At 43.2% G+C, this 21,497-nt stretch overlaps 1 long non-coding RNA gene across 1 annotated transcript in view; it reads left to right on the top strand.

Annotated features, from left to right (window-relative positions):
* LOC147032517 (uncharacterized) overlaps positions 1 to 20,109 on the top strand; it is a 34,631-nt gene extending 14,522 nt beyond the window's left edge. Inside the window, exons 2-3 of the long non-coding RNA XR_015052080.1 lie at positions 19,296 to 19,489; positions 19,779 to 20,109. This is a non-coding gene — a long non-coding RNA (uncharacterized LOC147032517). The remainder of the gene's footprint in view (positions 1 to 19,295; positions 19,490 to 19,778) is intronic.
* The last annotated feature ends 1,388 nt before the right edge of the window (positions 20,110 to 21,497 follow it).

Genomic DNA, 21,497 nt, shown 5'->3' on the forward strand with positions numbered 1-21,497 from the left:
TTCACGCGCTAGCAATAAGAACAACTCAGGTGAATGATGTTGTACATTTTCTGAGTCCATAGAGACACTTTATCATTTAACCATTCGCTGGCAAATGCACAGGTTTAGCACTGTTCAATTAATCTTCGAGTTTTCTTCCTTTTTCACACCGGAAATCTCATCGCCCCATCAACTGGATAAGGTGTTTGTTCAGATAGGGGAGAAAACGTGCTCAACAACATGCAGTCAAGCAGGCAGTGATTTATCCACTGGTGGAGAAAGCACCAGGTCATCAGCACAAGCTGATCAAAAGGAACAGCTCGTCCCATCAGTGATATAACTTGAATAGGTGTTGCTTGTCCCCCACTTTCAATAGAACGAGTTGGACACTGGGATCCAAGAAGTGCTGGCGGTGAATGGTTTGGTGGGCCTGTCGTACCATCAGTTTGTAAATATGAAGGAGTGGTCACAAACCATGGACGTAGGTGCTCTTCATGTCTCTTCCACACAATACCACTCACTTGCACGTCATAGTTCCTCAGACTAACGACCCAAATGAACGACCCAGCAACCGAGTGTGGACCTTTTCCAAAGCTCCGGGCAAACACGAGTTGACCTTGATGGAATTTTGGAGCAAGTTCAAGGTTATCTTGGAACACTTTCACTTGTTGTTCAGTTTGGGTAACTCTGAGCACGCTGAGTCTTATTTGGGGTTGTCTGTTCATTAAGGCCTTGTCACACCTTGACGATTTAGCCAACGTATGCCTGACATATGCAAAATTGGGCTAAAACGCTGGCACACCTCAAATACGTTATGTGTAAGTTTGTATACGTTAAGAGTATGCTGGCATACGCCGTAGTACGCTGGCATACGTCGTAGTACGCTGGCATACATCGTAGTTCGCCGAGCTGTTAGACAAATTTTACATGCTTGAAATTTCCTGACGTATGCCAGGGTATGACTCACATGTTCCACATAATGCTGGCCATAAGTTGTAGGCACATTACGCGATCGTTGACACACGTCGACACACGTTACTTGTAAGTTACTCATAAGTGGAAACACGTCGAGGTAATGTTGAGCGGACCCGAAACTTATTTCTAACCTATGAGTAACATGTTGTAGGCACGTTACGCGATCGTTGACACACGTTACTTGTGATGTACTCATAAGTCGAAACACGTCAATGTAATGGTTAGCTTCAGTGTTCCAGACTCCCTGGTTTTTTTATTTTATTTTATTTTTCTTCGGTATGACGGTCATGTTGACACTTCGATTTCTAGTGCGGTTATAATATAATATAATTAATGGGCTGCCGCTCAACGATTTAAATCATAACCGTCATACCGAAGAAAAAAAAAAACAGGTAGTCTGGAACACTGACGCTAACCATTACCTTGACGTGTTTCGACTTATGAGTTACGTACAAGTAACGTATGTCGACGTGTGTCAACGATCGCGTAGCGTGCCTACAAGTTATGCCAGCGTATGCGGAATGTGTGTCATACGTCGAGTACGTCAAGAAATTTTCAACATGCTGAAAATTTCTCGACGTACTCGGCGTACAATGACGTATGCCAGCGTACTACAGCATACTACGACATATGCCAGCGTGCTCTTAACATATACAAAACTTACCCATAACGTATTTGACGTGTGCCAGCTTGGTTCGGCAAATTTTTCATACGTCGGCATATGCTGGCTAAAATGTCAAGGTGTGACAGCGGCTTCACACTTCGATGTCTAGTGCGGTTATGATTTGAATCGTCGAGCCGCAGCCTATTAATAGCCTACGCCACGTGATCGTCGGTGATACGCTGCCGCGCTATGCATAAGTTAGACTATCGTTGGGCATAGGTTGTGAACGCCGACAACACGCTCAGCATTCGTTGGTATAAGTTATCTATATGTGATTAAAACGTTCTGTGTATGTTACTGATACGTCATGCATACGTCCAATACGTTATTATACGCCCAAAACTTTTTTTAAAACACCAATAGTTCAGCGTACGCCAGCATTTTACATATATTTTGAGACCTTGCCATACGCTGGCTAAAACGTCAAGGTGTGACAGCCCCTTTAACAGTTATGAAGGTGATTTCCAAACTGAAGTAGGTATGGCTACGTCAATAAGACTCTATCCAGCTTGGTTTGTAAAGCCTCTCCCGTATTTCCGATTTTGGACATTTTTTTTTTCTTAAAATGACCGACATCAGCGTTCGGCCAAACCATTTGTATCAGAGTGCCCTGGGGCAGTCATGGTATGTTTGATGTCATTTGCCGTGAGAAACTCCTGGAACTCAGCACTGATAAATTGGCTGCAATTGTTGGTCACGAGGTGCTCCGGCAGGCCAAAACCACTGAAAACATGATGAAGGCTCTTAATAATGTTGGTGGCAGTAACGTTCATTGAAGGGTATATTTCCAGGTACTTTGAATAAGCATCCACAAGTAAAAAATCATTTTTCCCATGAAAGGCCTGGCAAGGTCTAAATGAAGCTGTTTCCAGGGACCAGCAGGCCAACACCATGATGCTGGCTGGCTCCCAGGTGGAGCTTTCACATTCTCCTGACACATGACACACCATCTCACAGTATTTTCAATGTCTTTGTCGATGTTTGGCCACCACAGGTATCTCCTGGCCATTTCTTTCATTTTTACCATGCCTGAATGTTCAGCATGTAAATCGGTGAGTAAAACCTGCCATAGGTATGTGGGAATAACCACACGAGAATCCCACAGTATGATATCGTTTTCCACAGAGAGTTCCAGTCTTTTGTTGTGATAGGACGAATCCCATCTTCAGGATTCTCATTCCCACTCATGTTTTGTGACATTAAGTACCTTGCTGAGAATTGGATCCTTCTTTGTTTCAGCTGCGATGACATCAACTTTCACAATCTCATCATTTTTCACCAAGAGTACTTCAAAAGTCACTTGTTCATGGCATGTAGGATGACCCTGTAAGGGTTTTCAAGAAAAATAATCTGCATAAACATTTTCCTTGCCCTTGGTGAATCATATGGTATAGTCATAAGCTGCCAACGGCAAAGACCACCTCTTAATCCTTGCTGATGCCAACCGTGACACTGGTTTGTGCTCGTTAAACAGAGTGACCAGAGGTTTATGATCTGTCATCAATATGAAGCGTCTCCCAAGAAGGTATTGTCGAAACTTTGTCACACCAAACACTATTCCGAAAGACTGTCAATCTGGGAGAAATGTTTTTCAGCATCAATCAGAGTTGGCGATGCATAGGCCACCGGCTCTAACACACCCTCTTGACTGGGTGGAAGTAAAACTGCCCCCACACCCACGGAGGATGCATCCGTTTGAAGAACCAAACCAGAATTTGGGTTTTTATGCCGTTGTATGCGGCTAGAGCACAAAACAGCCTTAATTGTTTTTGAACAAATCACCTTCGGCTTTGTCCCATTTCCATTTCACCTCTTTTTTTTTTAGAAGTTTGCACAAAGGTGACATGATTTCGGGAAAATCCGGAACAAAACAACGAAGGAAATTTGCACGGCCAATAAATGACTGCAATTCTCCCATGTTTTTGGGAGCCGTTGCCTGTTGGATTGCTTCAAGCTTATGTTTCGTAGGGAAAATTCCTGCTGCTGAAATAATAAACCCAACATATTCAATGTCATCCATTATGAGGTGGAACTTGTCACGTTTTAAGGTAATTCCATTTTCCTCCAGCCTTTTCAAAGCCCCGTGAAGGATTTTTTCAGATGACTGTCATCACTATCCCCCATCACTAGACTATCATCTATGTAAATGCAGCACCCAGGAAGATATTTTAGTAAATTTTCCATGGTACGTTAGCATACTGGGATGGCTGAATTAATACCAAACGAGAGCCTTCGGTACTGGTACAGCCCCCGGTGTGTATTTACCAAAGTGTACTTCCAGCTCTCAGAAGCCAACTCCAACTGGTGGTAAGCTTGAGATAAATCAAGCTTTGTATACTTCTTTCCTTCTGATAGGTTGTTCAACAGTTCTGCCAGAGTTGGTACTGGGTATTGCTCCAACTGGGAATTTTTGTTTATGGTAGAAGAATAGTCACCACAAATCCATAAATGGCCATCAGGTTTGATGACCGGCGACGTGGGGGATGTCCATTCCGAGTGCTGGACTTTCTCAATTAACACCATCCTTTTCAAGCTTGTCCAAAGCCTGGTCAAACCTTTCGTGGATGGCAACGGGAACGGTCCGAGCCTTCATGAATACAGGATTGTCATCATGAACCTTCAAGAGTAACCTGTACCCCTTTCAGTTTTCTGAGGGTGTTACTATCAAACAAATTGGGGTATTGCCTGACTATGTCATCGGTATCAATAGAAACAATAACGTTGAAGATTTTTTTCCCAGGGTAAGGAAAATTTAGACATAATATCCCAACCCAGTAGTGAGGGCCCTGTTCCATCAATTCCATGTCCTGTGACAAAACCATGTTGCTCTCTAATTTTGACACATTTCTTTCTCACCTTAGCATTTGATGGCATCACCTGAATAGCTTTTCAGTAATATTGTAACTGATTTCAAAGTATTGATGTCGCCAGGTAATCGGCAAAAATCACGACTCTTAAGTCAAGTTACTGAACTCCCCGTATAAATTTCCATTGGGATCTCCGTTCCTCTATGGATATTTTATCTGGTAGTGAGGGGTCGTGTCATTTGAAACCGATGTTGAGTTAATATGCATCAAATACACCATATTCAGTTCGTGCTCTGACTCATCACTGGAGGTGGTAACATGATGGGTTTGTTTCAAAAAACGCTTCACGTTTTGTTTCTTAACACACTTTAACCAAGTGGCCTTTATGCTGGCAGTAACCACAGGTGGTACAAGCATGTTTGCATACATCAGCCAGACGTTCGCTCGACCCACATCTGTAGCAATGTTTTCCTTTTGAAAACGGCACAATCGCTTTGTCCAACCGTTCCTTGTAACCGAGAGCACGTGCATTGTTTTTCTTTTCCGTGTTGGCAGTAAAATCCACAGAGCCCGATACTCCCGGCTGTGAACAGTGAAATTGTGTTACTTCCTTTTCAGCTGTTTCGTCTGCCACAGCAACGGCCAAAGCTTCTTCGAATGTTCTGTTCTCAGAAAGCAACTTTTTCCTGGTGGACTGACTGTATACACCCCCAACAAACTGGTCCTATAATGCCCATGGGAGGTAGTTCCCGTAATTGAAAGTGATGGCTGAATGTTTTAGCTTGTTTGCATAGTCCGTGACATTCTGGTCTTCACTCTGGGTAGTCTGGTGGAAGTGATATGTTTCTGCCACTTCTAATATTCGTGGTTTGAAATTATTTCATAGAATTTCACACAATTGCTTGTATGTTATAGCAGAGGGTATTTCGAGGAGACATACGCCGTTCAAAGTAGAGTAAGTGCTCTTACCGATCAGTGAAATCATCGCAGCCACTTTCTTCCTGTCAACTGCTTGATGGATGGCAGCCATGCCCCCCACCATTGTTTGTGAGAAAATAGGCCTCCAATCATTATTGGTATGCCTCAAAATCGTCGCCATCTCATGTCTCCAAAGCACCAATCACCGTCATGTTGGAAGAATGGTTTATCCTCATCACCATTTGTTATGTCCGTAGACATATGAATCACCACGAGTATATGAAGTAAACGAGTTTATTCTCCATCAGGCCAGTTCTACTTGAGCATGCGCATCACAACTCCGCCGCACCCCCATAATCACGTCTTCAATTTGGATACCAACAGATCACGCGACGCTAAAACATACATCAGACACAGCAATAAGGCCGTTAATTATTTTCAAAAGGAGTGTTTTAATTAACCCAAACACCTAATTTTCACCCATGCACTTCCTTGGAGTTTTCTTCGTCTGCATGCAAAGTTTCAGGCTGCTAGGTTTCATGGTTTTGGAGTTATGAAGGACACACAGACACACTTATAATATATTAAGTTACTTTCCGACTTCTTTATGAGGTTTCAGGAAACGATCAAGTTTTCTGGAAATAACAATAATGGGATAAATATGAGAGCATAATATATTATTATGAGTTATTATTCCTACTCCCCATAGGTGAAGCCTTTTTTGCATTTTGGGAGGAAAATAAGTCAGAGTTTCATGATCCCTAAAGCTCAATTAGTAAGGATTCGGTGAATGGTCAATAATTTCCCTTTGGACTCTGGTATTGACAATAAAAGGTTGAATCGATGCAAAATAGTATGCCGATTAAGAGAATGAAAAAAGGTAAGTGAATATGTAAAGTGCATTTCAATCAGGGATCTCCACTACATCTGGCTTTTACTTTGCACAGGAAGAGTAAGTCTTTTGATAATGTCCATTCAAGCTGTATATTTAATGATAGATAAGTTAATGCGAAGGATTTATTGGAAGATTAACAGCTTGTCAGAATGTAATGCTCATTAGAATATAAAGCACTAGGTTAGAGCATGGTGGATGAATGTTAAAGTACAGCATAAGATTAAGATATTTGAACACTGCCAACTTACAATCCTGTGCATAATCAGGTCTGATATTTACTTTCATTAATGCCATTACTGAATATCCAGGCAGACACTTTCTGACCTCTTAAAGAATACAAGACCACAAGTCTATTTATGTTGAGGATGCATTCCTGGAAAACACAACGTTAGATGAAACAACATAAATCAAACCCTATTTTACCATTGACTCGATGATAAAAATTTAGGATATGTTCCTGGATTTGCATCTTTTCTTCAGAATTTGCAGAAAAATATATTAAATAATTCCAAAAATATATATTTTAACAGGTTGCAATGATGTGTAAACCAGTGTAACCAACTACAGCTTGCTGAAAAGGTTTCCATAGTTGAACCTTCACCATGCTCTTTTTTCCAAGTCCTGAAATTGTGATTTTGCTTTTTCCTGTATTTTAATCAGAATCAATGGTGCTGGCGCATCTTTGAAACAAACAATCAACAATTGCTCCATATTGTCTATCACCTTATCCTTTTTTTTTTTTGTTATTCGAGCCGGACCTAATGGGGTCACATTGTAAGCGCATTCTCTTATTTTAGCTGCCCAAAGCAGTTCACGTGCCCATTGTTTACTTAAAAAAAAATTATTTTCAAAACAATGTTGTAATAAATCAATGCATTTTCAATCAAGTTATGTTCCCCAATTCGTTGGCGACATTCTGGTGAAACAAGCAAATAGGAGCAACGCGAATAGAGGAATATGTGAGAGATAAAACGGCAACTACTGCTTCCCTTGGATCATGAGGTAACATGAGTGTGCAGAACAAAAAGTGCTTCGCTTTTGTATTTTTAACCTAGGATTGTACCAGAACAATCACAAAATATTTTGCTGCATATTTCACAACACAATGGGAGTGTCCCTTTAAGTTGCATAATTGCTGCAGAATGAAGCTGTCTGTCTATCCTTTAATCACCTCTTTCCATACTACTTATTTATTTAATAAATATTTACATATACGTTTAAAATGTGCTCAACCAACAGAATTTTATTATACTATTTTCAAAAGGTCTACACCATAGTTTGTCTACATTTCTCATTTGATCCTCTTGTTCCCCTCTTCCATAAAGCACTTGTTTTCTCCTTGCTTCACTATATTCTCCTGAATAATCTTCCTCTCTAATTTCATTTAAATCCATGAAAATAGATTTTCATCTCCGCTGCATTTCATTGTGTGATCAAACTGACATGACACTTGTCAGAATAGCTTTGAGGCATGCGAACATTATGTAAAAATGCAGCATCCTTGAAAGCAAAAAAAAGTCAATGTGGTGCAACACAATGAACTCCACCACTGAAGGAGTGAATGAAGGTTCTTGCCATGAAGATGATGAAAACATATAGTGGAGGTCTTCAAGTTACTGCCATGGTAATTACCAGACGTTATGATGTTATATATTCACCCCCTGTTTGCTTGTTTGTCTGTTAGCAGGATATCTATCCCAAAAAGTTATGGACAGATTCTGCTGAAATTTGGTGGACAGGTCGGTTGTTTGATAAGGACGAAATGGGATTATAGTGAAGATCCAGATGCAGAAGCGGATCTGAGAATTTTTAAAGTGATTCCCTAACCCTATTTCGACTCGAAGGACACGGTGGGATATTTCACATCCACCAACTAATGCTGGCAGACATTTAACGTTCATCTGAGGAACAGTATGCATAATGATGCCTCATCCTGCTTGTATCACACTAGGATGACACACTAGGTGTCACACTAGGATGTGTCACACTAGCTGACTTTGGATTGAAACCCAGGCTAGACAGCTCAGAGGTGAGTTTGCATACCTCAAGGTTATTCTGACAGCTCAGAGTCTGAGGTGAGGAAGGCTGAGGAGAAAGAGGTGGTAGAGTGGGAGCACACAGCAGCCACACACTTGACAAGGCGTCACAAGCATTTTGAGGAAGGAGATGAGTTGCACCATTCAGCCTTGAGTTTAGTAAGATGTTTTCTGACTTATCGAATGATATGAACACTCTTGTTTTGAGCCAATGAAGAGAGTTCAGAGGTTTTTCTTTTAATATATACTTGGAAAGAAACTGCTACCTGGCGTCATAAAATTAATAACACATTGCAATTTGTGTTGAGTGGCAATCGCTAACAGCAAAATAAACTTCAGCAAGCATATGTAAGAAGCTTATAAATTGATTAAAAATATATATTCCTTGATGTTTAACGTCCCTTTTGGAATTTTTACAAAGGAACACGAGCAGATCAAGTAGGCTTTCATTGTGAGGTTTGAAAGAGAACGAGGTATTCCAAAGATCTGAATCTTAACGGTTACTACTCCATTTACACACCAACTCTCTTGTGTAGGTATCAAATGATGATGCAACTGTTTTATGTCAAACATTGTAAAATATTTATAAGAGATAGGTATCTTATGTACTGGAAATGTTTTACACATCATGCTTCCAGAAAGGATGGATTCAACTGCTATCAGCTCTTTACCATTCATGGTGCAGTTGGACATCTCAAGCATGAATCTGGACAATGGAAGAAGATTTGTGTTGTTTCTTTTTATGACCATTATGTTAATTTCTATATTTTTTAATTTAGGGGTAATAATTGCTTGTTTCTACCGCAGATTTAATTCCCCAATGCTGTTGTACATTGCTTTAGCTTCAATCGCTGATACATCATGGGCGATATCGGGGATGTCCAGCATATTAAATAGCACAATTGCATCCCGGACAGAAATATCGTTTAGTGAATGTTTGTTTCAGATGTTTTGTATCCACATATCGAACTTTCAACAGTCCCTCACCACATTGCTAATGTACATTGACCGGCATTGGGCGATTTTCTACCCGTACAGTTATGTGGCTTTGATCGCCAACAAAGGTGGTGCATTGAAACTCGCAACTCTCGTTTGGACAATTGGGTTGATGTTGAGCATCAGCTTTGTTGCTGTTGCAACGCAGTTAGTGTTTTGCAACACAACCGTGCTAATTCCTGATGCTATTTGTGCAATTTCTACCATTGCAAAGTCATCTTGTGGAAATTATTATTTTCGCACTACGTATCCAGTTTCTGTCTTGTACTTGGTGTACAGTATAACGGGCTTTACTGCAATGTACTCAACATGGTGTATCGTCCGAAAATGTCGAAAATCATCTGCAGAGGCCAATGCCAAAGCTTTACAGATGTGTTTTACACAACTGTTTGTATGTTTGTCACATTTTTTCTCTTTTGTTCTCATAACTGTGTTGAAAAGATTTATAAGACACCCGGCAGTTAGTTTCATAGTTGACTTTATTGGAGTGACAATGCCGGCCTTTATTAATCCGATAATATTCGGTTTCCGGATCCAGGAGATTCGTTTTACGTTGCTTTCCATTTTAAAAAAACCATGATTAAAATATTATGAGAATTCAATAATTTCCTCTTTGTTTCAAAAAGTTAATGAGGAAAAATGCAGAAGAAACTGTATAAATGTTTATGACATCAGGTATCAATTCCAAAAGAGGAATTCAAACAACTGTAGCCTCTGATTATTTTTTTTTCAAGTAAATTGCAGATTCAAATTGGATAGTAAATGTGAATGTTGATTGAAATTTTTTGCATTAAACATTCTTGATCATGGGAATTAATTGACACTCTGGACAACACTACTTATTAAAGCTGGGTGTATCAAACTAGATATCCTATTTGCTGTCATATCTTCTTCTTCTTTCGGCTGCTCCCGTTAGGGATCGCCACAGCGGATCATCCGTATGATCCGCATAGTGATTTGGCACATGTTTTATGCCGGATGCCCTTCCTGACGCAACCCTGGTCGCCTCTTACGACACAGGGATATGGTACACCTATTGTCACCGGGGTATACACCGGCCCAGTATACTGGTACTCATTTCGCTGACCTCGGAAGGATGGCAGGCTGAGTCAACCCCCTGGTGTATTAATTCAGTGGCCCAACGGGACTTGAACTCAGGACCTTTTGGATCCCAAGCCGCTGCCCTAACCACTGCGCCAACACCAGGCATTGTCCTATTTGCTGTCATATGTGTTTATTAAATGCCACTTGATACATTTCCAAACAGAAGACCCATATGGTATCCTGTTCAAATCCTCTTAATTCGTTCCTATGAATAAAATTGTGTCGAACTGAGAGATACCATATGTGTAAATGAGAAAATTGTAGTTATGTGCTGAAGAATCCTGTTGTTGCTCTATTAGAGATATTGTGAATTATAGTTCATGGGAAATGTGTATAGTGGATAAAATGGTGGAATCAGGATCAAATACGAAATGATCAAATACGATCAAATACGAAATACGAAAAGTATACAATCGAGATTGCCATTATTATTATATTATATGCAACCTGTGGCTGCTGGGTGCGTCATTGCTGGAAGTGTGGCTATGCCGCTGATATAGTGCCCCCTGTTTCCAGTAAGCTGGTACCCATTTTGTCGACATCAGAAGGATGACAGGTTTAGTAAATCCACCTGGAGTAATTTAACGGCACGACAGGGGCTCAAACTCAAGATTTTAAGATCTCAAGCCAGCCATCTAAACAGTTAAACCAACCTCAACAGTTAAGCAAACCGAAAGAGTTAAGCCAACCTAAACAGTTAAGCCAACCAAAACAGTTACCTGACACAGATTCCAGCAACAGTGATTCAACCACACAGGGAGGTTGAACAACATTAGCATCCCTTCTACCCGACACAGATTCAAGAACAGGTGGTTCATCAAACAAAGGTTCTGCCCGAATAAACTTGTCCATGAGATTTCCATGAAAATGTCTTAAAATCATAAAGCTCAAGTTTTGAGAGAGATTCATTGTTGTCTACCCAATGATATACCAATTGCTCCGTAGTACAGAGGGTGAGGGACCAAGGTGGTGAGAAGTGTAATTAAAATCATTACTTTTTTTTCGTTGAGCGGTCGTCTTCGCCTTGGCAGGGTGGCACTGTTATCGACAATGTTGCATTTGTTCCCTTTAATATACCCTATTATTCACCTGCATTGGACTTGTCCAAAACGGGGGCATATGGATTTAGTCTCGGGAATGTAGACTGATATTATTCGTACTTGGCACAAAGACAACACATGATGGTATACATTTGCATGTCATGTTTTTTTCGACATCAGATCCAAGATGGCCGGCTGGCGGCCATTTTATTTGTAAAAACAAATAAACCCCGTGTCGAACACATCCTCAACCATTTCTCGGACATGCATATTTACTGATCTTGTTAAAACTTGGCACCCAGATAATGAATGATGGCTCACATAAATGAGCTCACCATTTTTTTTCAAGATCAGATCCAATATGGCTGACTGGTGGCCATTTCATGACTCAAATGTGTACCCAACCATTTCTCCGACATGGTCAGATTTTGTTCAAACTTGGCATAAGCATAGAACACAATGGCATACACCACCCCCTAACTTTATTTTGTGATTTGATTAAAGATGGCCAACTGGTAGACTGGTGGCCATTTTAGTTGTAAGAAACCCGATGTTGAACATATCCTCAACCATTTCTCGGACATGCATTCACTGATGTTGTCAAACTTGGCACACAGATCACAAATGATGGCTACATATCTCCATCATTTTCTTTCTATATCTGACTCCATATGGCCGACTGGAGGCCATTTAAGTTGTCATAAAACACTCCGGTGGCAAACACATCCTTAACAATTTCTCAAATATGCATTTACTGATCTTGCTCAAACTTGGCACACAAACATAGAATGCTGGGATACATAAGCACATCAGTTTTTTTTCGAGATCCGATTATAGATGACCAACTGGTGGCCATTTTAATTATAAAAACCTGAAGTTGAGCACATCTACAACCATTTCTCGGACAAACATTTACCAATGTGGTGCAACCTTAGCACACAGATAACGTATGATGGCTTACATATGCACTTTATTTTTTCTCAAGATCAGATCCAAGATGGCAGACTGGTGGCTACTTTGATATTTAAAATCCTGTCCATCTCTTTGCTGATGACTCCCCACTCTAACATACCATCTGTTATCCCTCAGATCAGCAAGTAGCAGCCTCTTCACTCTGCAGATCTGTAGAAAAGCACAAGCTGCTCCAACACGGGGAATATGTCTTTCAATCTATCTATAATTCCAGCAATCTCTGTGTGTCTGTCTGTTTGTCTGTCTATCTGTTTGTCTGCGACCGCAGTTTCTCGACGACCGCTGGTCCGATCTCATTGAAACTTGCCAGGAATATTGTCAGGGACCCGCGGATGTGCCTTTTTGAGGTTTGATATCGATCGGACGAGCGGTTCCCAAGTTACGGCCATTTTACTGCTTTTTCAGTGTTGAAAAGGTGTATATATGGCAGCTGAAGGTGTCGTTCCACCTTCTCGCCTTATCATGCCAATTTTTTCCCAAATTATTAATAACCGGACGACCACCGGTCCGATCGGATTGAAACTTGCCAGGAATGTTGCCGGGGACCCGCGGATGTTCCTTTTCGAAGTTTGATATCGATCGGACGAGCGGTTCCCAAGTTACGGCCATTTATCTGTGAAGCAATGACAGGACACGGTGCTATGACATCACGAGTTACGTCACAATGTTTATTTAATTAAAATTTTCTTTTTGAAGGATTGACGTCACAATTCTTCTTCTTCGTTTAGTATGACGTCACAATCGACCCTGGGGACCTGGGTAGGTGCCTTTCTCTGGGTATGTGCCATACCTGGGTATGTGCCAAACTCCCAAGGTTTGGTTATTATTCAAATTATTAATTAATCCCAAGGTTTGAATTTTCCCGAGGGAAACAGCTGTTTCCCAAGGGTTTGAAAGCTGTTTTTTTCCCAAAGTTGGAATTAATCGCTGTGCTTGGTGGACATTTGTGAATACATTTACAGAGAGAGGGACGAGAGAGGATAGGGGGTAGAGAGGGGCGAGAGAGGGGTGAGGGGGGCAAGAGAGGGGAGGGAGAGAGGAGGGGGACAGAGGAGGGGAGAGAGGGAGAGGGGGGCGAGAGAGAGGAGGGGGGACAGAGGAGGGAGAGAGGGGGTGGCAAGAGAGGGGAGGGAGAGAGGAGGGGAGGGAGAGAGAGAAGGGCGAGAGGAGGGGGAGAGAGAGGAGGGGGAGAGAGAAGGGCGAGAGAGGAAGGTGAAATGGGGGGGGAGCAAGAGAGGGGAGAGAGGAGGGGGAGAGAGGGGCGAGAGAGGGGGTGAGGGGGAAAGAGAGGGGAGGGAGAGAGGAGGGGGACAGAGGAGGGAGAGAGAGGAGGGGTGAGAGGGGGAGAGAGGGGGTGGCAAGAGAGGGGAGGGAGAGAGGAGGGGGGAGAGAGAAGGGCGAGAGAGGGAGGTGAAATGGGGGTGGCAAGAGAGGGGAGAGAGAAGGGCGAGAGAGGGGGTGAGAGGGGAGGCAAGAGAAGGGAGAGAGGAGGGGGGAGAGAGAAGGGTGAGAGAGGGGGTGAGAGGGGGGCAAGAGAGGGGAGGGAGAGAGGAGGGGGGACAGAGGAGGGGGAAGAGAGGAGGGGGAGAGAGGGGGGAACAGAGGGGGCAAGAGAGGGGAGGGAGAGAGGGGGCGAGAGAGGTGGGGCGAGAGTGGTGGGGCGAGAGAGGAGGGGACAGAGGAGGGGACAGAGGAGGGGGGAGAGAGGGGGCGAGAGAGAGGGGGCGTCACAATTCTTCTTCTTCGTTTGATATGACGTCACAATTGATGCTGGGGACCTGATACTGCAGGCACGAAGCTGCACATACTGGCACGCACCTACGGGCCCGCACTCATCCTAACAAATCTCACACTCTCACTATGTCTCTCTGAAAGGACCATCTGGAACCCCCCCCCCCTCACCCCATCTACTTTCTCAACAATCCTCTTGAAGAAGTCTTTTCATTCAAGCTTCTAGGTCTCACCATCTACCATGATCTTTCATGGGAAAGCCACATTTCCAAGCTGGCCTCCAAAGCCAGTCCCCGACTGGGCATCTTCTGTCTTGCAAGGTCCTTCGTTGGCACACCTGAGCTCCTGACCATAGACAAAGCTTTTGTCTGCAACCTGATGGAGTACTGCTCTCCTCTCTGGGCTGGTGCTCCTGCCTCTCACCTTTCTCAGCTTCATGCTGTGGAAACCAAAGCATTTACGATCATTGTTATCTCCTGTGATGAGGCTGAGTCTTTAGGTCTCTCACTCTCTCACTGTAGGCATGTCAGTAGTGTTTCTGTCTTCTCCCTTCTCCTCTCAGGCCTCTCAGCCCCCCCCCCCTGCTCTGTCTGCGATATGTCCCCCACCAACCCAATACGAGGTGTGTTCAAAAAGTATCCAATCTTAATTTTTCGTGCGTAAACAAATGAAGCTAGGGAGGCATGGTTTGTTGCACGTATGTAGGCGATCCTAATCCGTATGCGTGAATTTTTTTCCCACCTGCAGAAGCTGTCAGTCGCTGACAGACCGCCGATGAGTGAGGAAGTGTAAGTGAGTGCCGTCGGATTTTCGTTTTTGACAAAATGCCGGAAAAAGTTGAACAATGCTACTGCATCAAATTTTGTGTAAAGCTTGGCGATTCCCAAGTGGAAACGATCCGCAAGCTTCAACAGGCCTTCGGGAACAAAGCAATGGGCACCACACAGATAAAAGAGTGGTACAACCGCTTCAAAGATGATCGCACATCAGTGGAAAGTGAAGCACGTTCTGGTAGGCCCTCAACATCCCGAAATGAGATCGTCATTGACCAAGTGAGGACCCTGCTGATGCAGGATCGTCGAATCACGATCAGAGAACTTGCAGACGAGGCGGTCATCAGCATTGGATCCGCTCATTCCATCGTGACTGAGGATTTGGGCTTAAGGAGAATCTCAGCGAAGTTCGTGCCAAAGCTGCTAACGATCGAGTAGAAGCAACTCCATTTGGAGATCGCACAGCACATGCAGAGAACTGAACAGCGATCCCAACTTCTTCAACACAGTGATCACTGGCGATCAGACCACAGTGATCCGTCATTCGTGAAATGACGTGAAAATATTTTTTCGTGAATCAATAAAAGCAGCTCGGTCTCGGCATGCTTCCCTCTGTCTATCCGTCCATGTGACTATGTCTATTATTTACGTACTATTGGAATGTACTTTTCGACACATTCGGCTGCTGGGACCCCTTAGACCTTTGAAGACCCTCTAAGACCCTGATGACCCTTAAGACCCAAAAGACCACAAAAGACCCCAAAGACCCTGTAGACCCAAAAATACCCTGAAGACCCTGAAGACCCCAAAAATCCAAAAAGACAAAAAAGGACACTGAAGACCCCAAAATACCCCAAAAGACCCGAAGACCAAAAAGTCACAAAAGATCCAAAAGCCCCAAAAGATCCAAATGTCCCAAAAGATCCAAATATCCCAAAAGATCCAAAAAGACCCAACAGACTCCAAAGACCCTGTCGACCCCTTAGACTTTAACACCATTTAGACCCCTTACACCATTCAGACAGATTAAACAGCTTACACTCTTGACCACTTGGACCTTCATATATCACAAATGAAATTTCAAATAAATATAATATCACCAATAGTACAAATACATTTGGAGGAAAGAAATGTTTGTATTATGATTGGTGTAAATCATGCCAACACAGCAAATCTGTGACGTCGATCTCTGCAATGACGTGTGGAGAGACGAGCCCAGCAAGCCGAATCACACTAGTCTATAGATAAAATCGATATCTTCATTCCCGTTCTTAAATACCATGTACACGCTTCTCCTAAAAGAAAGACATTTACATGCTTCACAGTCCTGTTTAATTCCGAATGAAATCAACATTTGAGAGACAATTGTTCCACACGTTGCAAGCTCATTGTTAATCAATTCACCCTTTAGAAAGGGTGGGATGTTAGAAATAACGATTTTATGAGCAGGGGTGTATAGGGGTACACTATTGAAAATAACCTGGAATGTAGCACCAAACCTTGATCAACCACACAAGTTGCACTGGAAAACATGGGGACAGGAATACTACACGAAATGGTGGAGACTTGTAATACCCTCCCCCACCAGAAGGTGGCACTACACGATACACATTTACATTGAAAATTTGCATCTCTCCCCCTCACGCCCCCCCCCACCCCAAACCACCAGCAAAGATAAAAACACCCCGAGACATTAATTGGGGTCATGCTGATCCTCTGTAGTAAGTCTGGATGTAATTGGCCAGGAACTGTAGGAAGGGTAGCGTGACAAACAATAAACCTAAAAAACCCACAAACTAACACACAAACACCAGTCCATGAATTATAGCAAGGATACATGGCACAACACTCTCAATGGTGATACCTTCTGGAGGAGTGTGGACTACTCCATGCTGCGAGTGAGATTATTAAATGCAGCATAGCAATCTGCACGTGCCACAATCATTTCCTTGGGGGTACACATGGAGAATATGCACACATACACACACTTACAAAAATGTCAACATCCCAGTTCCTAATGCTCACGTATGACCTGATGATCCCATTGAGCGTTAACATAGAAAAACAAAGCCTTGCGACCGGACATTGTTCTTGGGAACAAAAAGGAAAAGACAGCATTGCTGATTAATATATCAGTATCCAGTGATTTTGGCAAAAATAATGCAGAAATCAAGAAAATGACCTTATATACCAGAACCTCAAAATGAGATCAAGAGATCTTGGAAGCTGAAGAGCGTCGAAATTGCACCACCAGTGATAATTGGAGCAACAGGAATAATAAAGATGAACCTCACTGAGATTTTGAAAACCATCCCTGGGAATATTACCAGAAACAAACTACAATTTGAGGCCGTCCAGGGTTCAGTGACTCTCCTGAAAAGAGCCCTCGGAGCAAAAGTTTGAGAACAACAAATTTGAACAGCTTGGTCCATGAAATGTGATCCCTTCCAGAAGCAAAGGTGGATACTTTGAGTCCGGGGAGGACTTTGTTCCATCTCCTCAAACCCACCAATGAAGGTAAAAAACACACACACACACACACACACACACACACACACACACACACACACACACACACACACACACACACACACACACACACACACACACACACACACACACACACACGTCCTCAGCAGGAGAGGCCAAACAAAAAGAAGGAAATAAACAAAAGGAAAATCACTATAAACTAAAAAGACTAAACCTAATGCCAATAATCTACATATTAAAGTATCCAGATATCTCTGTCTGCCCGTCCATCCCTCTGTTTGCCACGCTTTTTTCTCTGGGACATCATTACGGCATTATGTTTAGCGCTAGGCTAGGCCTCTACGGAAGTGCAAATCATCCCGGCACTCAACCCATCCCGTCGCTTCACTGACAACAGTTGAACAATATAACCGTTATATCTGACTCTATCTGATGTTTCAATAGGTGCCTGGCTTAATGCCAGACGCTTGTCATCTGGATTAAAAATGTAAAAACATAGAGGGATAAAATCTAAAAAAAATAAAACAACCAAACAACATAGGAATGACACCACATTATGATGCCCCAATATGACACCACAATCAAAAGGAAATTAGGCACATGTGGAGGTCATTCAGCTCACCATGCCTGTGCCACATCAACACCACACTAATTTGTCAACACAAGATCAAAAGAAGAAAAAGCAAAATGTTTTTTTAATTTTTAAAATAAAGTGGTTTTTTTTGTTGTTTTTTTCCCCAGGGGAGGCGTCATTAGCAAAAAACACACAACATCAACTACACAACACCCCTTGATGAGACCCCCACCAACACTCAATACACATGCACACAATCACCCATCAATGCTCAAGCTACCTAAAAGTCCAACCAACATCCCTATACCCCTCCATCTCCATAACTTCCAGGTACCTATCTAATTCCAAATTAAACTTATCTACTGTTTCTGCTGCCACTACCTTTCCAGGTAGACCATTTCATGCATTAACTACTCTCTGAATGAAAGAGCCCTGCCTCGCTACAGTCTTAACTCTCCTCTTCTTCACACTCAGACTCTGGCCCATGGTTCTGTCACTGTCTACTCTGTTGAATAATTCCTCTGCACTTATTTTATCTATACCTTTCATTATCTTAAACATCTCGATCATATCTCCACATAACCACCTCCTTTTTATCGTATAAAGCCCTGTCTCCTTCAGCTCTTCCTCATAACTGGGTCTAGTTAAGCCTGGAATCAATCTTGTAGGCCTGTGCTGTGGGCCTGTGGAGGAAGGGAAGACAGTGTGAGGTGAGATGAAGGGCAGGCAGACGTGCGGTGGAGTGTTAAATACGATTCATTCTGTTTCATCAAAATGATTCTGCATCGAATTAAAAAAGCCTGGTGTTGGCCCATTGGTTGGGGCAGCGGCTTGGGATCCAAAAGGTCCTGAGTTCAAGCCCCGTTGGGCCACTGAATTAATACACCAGGGGGTTGACTCAGCCTGTCATCCTTCCGAGGTCGGTGAAATGAGTACCAGTATACTGGGCCAGTGTATACCCCGGTTAAAATAGGTGTACCATATCCCTGTGTCGTAAGAGGCAACCAGGGTTGCGTCAGGAAGGGCATCCGGCGTAAAACGTGCCAAATCACTATGCGGATCATACGGATGATCCGCTGTGGCAACCCCTAACGGGAGCAGCCGAAAGAAGAAGAAGGAGAAGAAGAAGAAGAGATTCTGCATCGAAAAACAGTGCAGATGGAAACAAAATAATGTTTGAAAACCATTTTCTACCGGTTTGTACCACGAGCACCTTGCTGCCCTTATCCTCCTTTTCAATATTTAAAAAGGACCTTTTCAAAGGCTTCCATAAACCCATGTCCACAATCGTTTCCTCTGCAGGCTGTGACACCTCTTCTGTGTCGTTTACACAACCCACAGGTACATCGGCTGACTCATCATTGACACGATGAACCGCACTTCTTGTTACCTCATTGACTATACTGTGCTGATGAACTTTATCAGCACCCTTCTTAACTGTACCTGGGCATTCCGGCACAGACTCCTGCTCTTCACGTGACTCGTTTTCAATGTTCTCTGGAACGTTCACAGGAGGGCCTGCTCTGGTTACCGTGGTATATGTTTTCCTCACATGAGGACAATAGTGCCTCGTGTTGCCGTACGCTCCGCACTCATAGCATATTGACCTCTCTGTTGCCGCAAAAACCCTATGCTCACGTTTTGCTGTTTTGAACACGAGAGAGACATTTAAGTGTGTCATGCCATCTTTTAAAACAACACAGCAAATCCGTCTGAACGTTTTAATATGTTTAGGCTTTCCATCCATGGTGCGCATGGAAGATTTAATAATTCTCGACACCACAGTGCCGTGCTGACCGAGTTTTTGACGAATTTCTTCCTCAGACAGCGTTGGTAAAAAGTTGGACAACAACATCTTTGATGCTGGAGTGTCCCACGATGAAACGGGAACATACTGGTCATCACCCAGAACGAGTCCATTCTGCACAACAACGTATGCGAGGTGGACTTTCGAGACGAAAACAACGATCTTGTGGAACATTCGAGATGCCGCCCGAATGTTCTCACAACCGATGAGTTCGCCAATCGCGAGGAGAGCTTCCTCCAGTGAAACAGCTTCCGGCGGCACAAAGCACATGCCGTGCTTATCTGTTAACACCTCGTCGGTGTTGTGAGTAGGAGCACCTCACCGATTTTTACGAGCCATTTTACTAATAAAGAGAAAAAAAAATCAAAGAAAAGTGTAATGGTTATAAGCCCAAGTAAAGAGCAGAAAGAAGAGGAAAAAGAAACCTTAATAATAACTCGACGGGAAACCCACCGTTCCACCATCACGAACCAGTAACCACCTTAAGTGGTTAGCCCCAAAACACTCCGCGCTGTCTGTCTCTCTGTCTGTCGCTCTCTCTCTCTCTCTCTCTCTCTCTCTCTCTCTCTCTCTCTCTCTCTCTCTCTCTCTCTCTCTCTCTCTCTCTCTCTCTCTCTCTCTCTCTCTCTCTCTCTCGCTGTCTCTCTCTCTCCCTCGCTGTCTCTCTCTCTCTCTCGCTGTCTCTCTCTCTCGCTGTCTCTCTCTCTGTCTCTCTCTCTGTCTGTCTCTCTCTCTGTCTCTCTCTCTGTCTCTCTCTGTCTCTCTCTCTATCTCTCTCTCTCGCTGTCTCTCTCCCTGTCTCTCTCGCTGTCTCTCTCGCTGTCTCTCTCTCTCTCTCTCTCTCTCTCTCTCTCTCTCTCGCTGTCTCTCTCTCTCTCTCTCTCTCTCTCTCTCTCTCTCTCTCTCTCTCTCTCTCTCTCTCTCTCTCTCTCTCTCTCTCTCTCTCTCTCGCTGTCTCTCTCTCTCTCGCTGTCTCTTTCTCTCTCTCTCTCTCTCTCTCTCTCTCTCTCTCTCTCTCTCTCTCTCTCTCTCTCTCTCTCTCTGTCTCTCACTCTCTCTGTCTCTCCATAGATAAGACAAACCAAGGAGAAAGGGGTAAAGAGAAACGAAAAACAAAACGTGAGATGATAAGAAGAGAGAAAGGAGAAGTAACACAGGCTCCACACCTATCGCCAGAGACTGAGCAACAGCACCCTGCGATTGCACGTGCGTGCCAAGCGAGTAACAGCTGTGTATAGTAGGAGGTGGGAGGAGGGGAGACATGTGATGCTTTATGAACATATACACACACACACACCGGCATCGGAATTTGTTTTGCCAACATGCTTGGCTGACGTCAGCAATTTTTCGGGAATCGGCAGGCTGGAGTCAGTGTGATTACCAACGACAGTACTTACGGTATACAACCCAAAAAACAAAAACATTATTCTTCATAAACAGCTATGTGTGATGGTGGGGGAAAAATTCGCTCGGTGATTTTGCAAAACACATTAATATGGCAAACGGATTTGAAATTGGGTGTTATTTCACAACAACTCACTCAGGGTGACGAAGCACGAAGCACTCGCTCAGGGTGATGGAACACAAACCACTCTCTGAAATGATTTGGCAGGCAAAAGCAAACGATGCGCTCGAAAGGACGTAGTGCAGTATCGCTATCGACTGTCAGGCATTCGGCAAGTGGCTTAAGCACCCATGCAAGTACTCCAATTACATGGTTGATAAGGAAAGGTTGG

This window comes from Eptatretus burgeri, chromosome 2 (assembly GCF_056783735.1).
Source record: "Eptatretus burgeri isolate ZD-2024b chromosome 2, Ebu_testis_v1, whole genome shotgun sequence".
Lineage (NCBI taxonomy): Eukaryota > Metazoa > Chordata > Myxini > Myxiniformes > Myxinidae > Eptatretus > Eptatretus burgeri.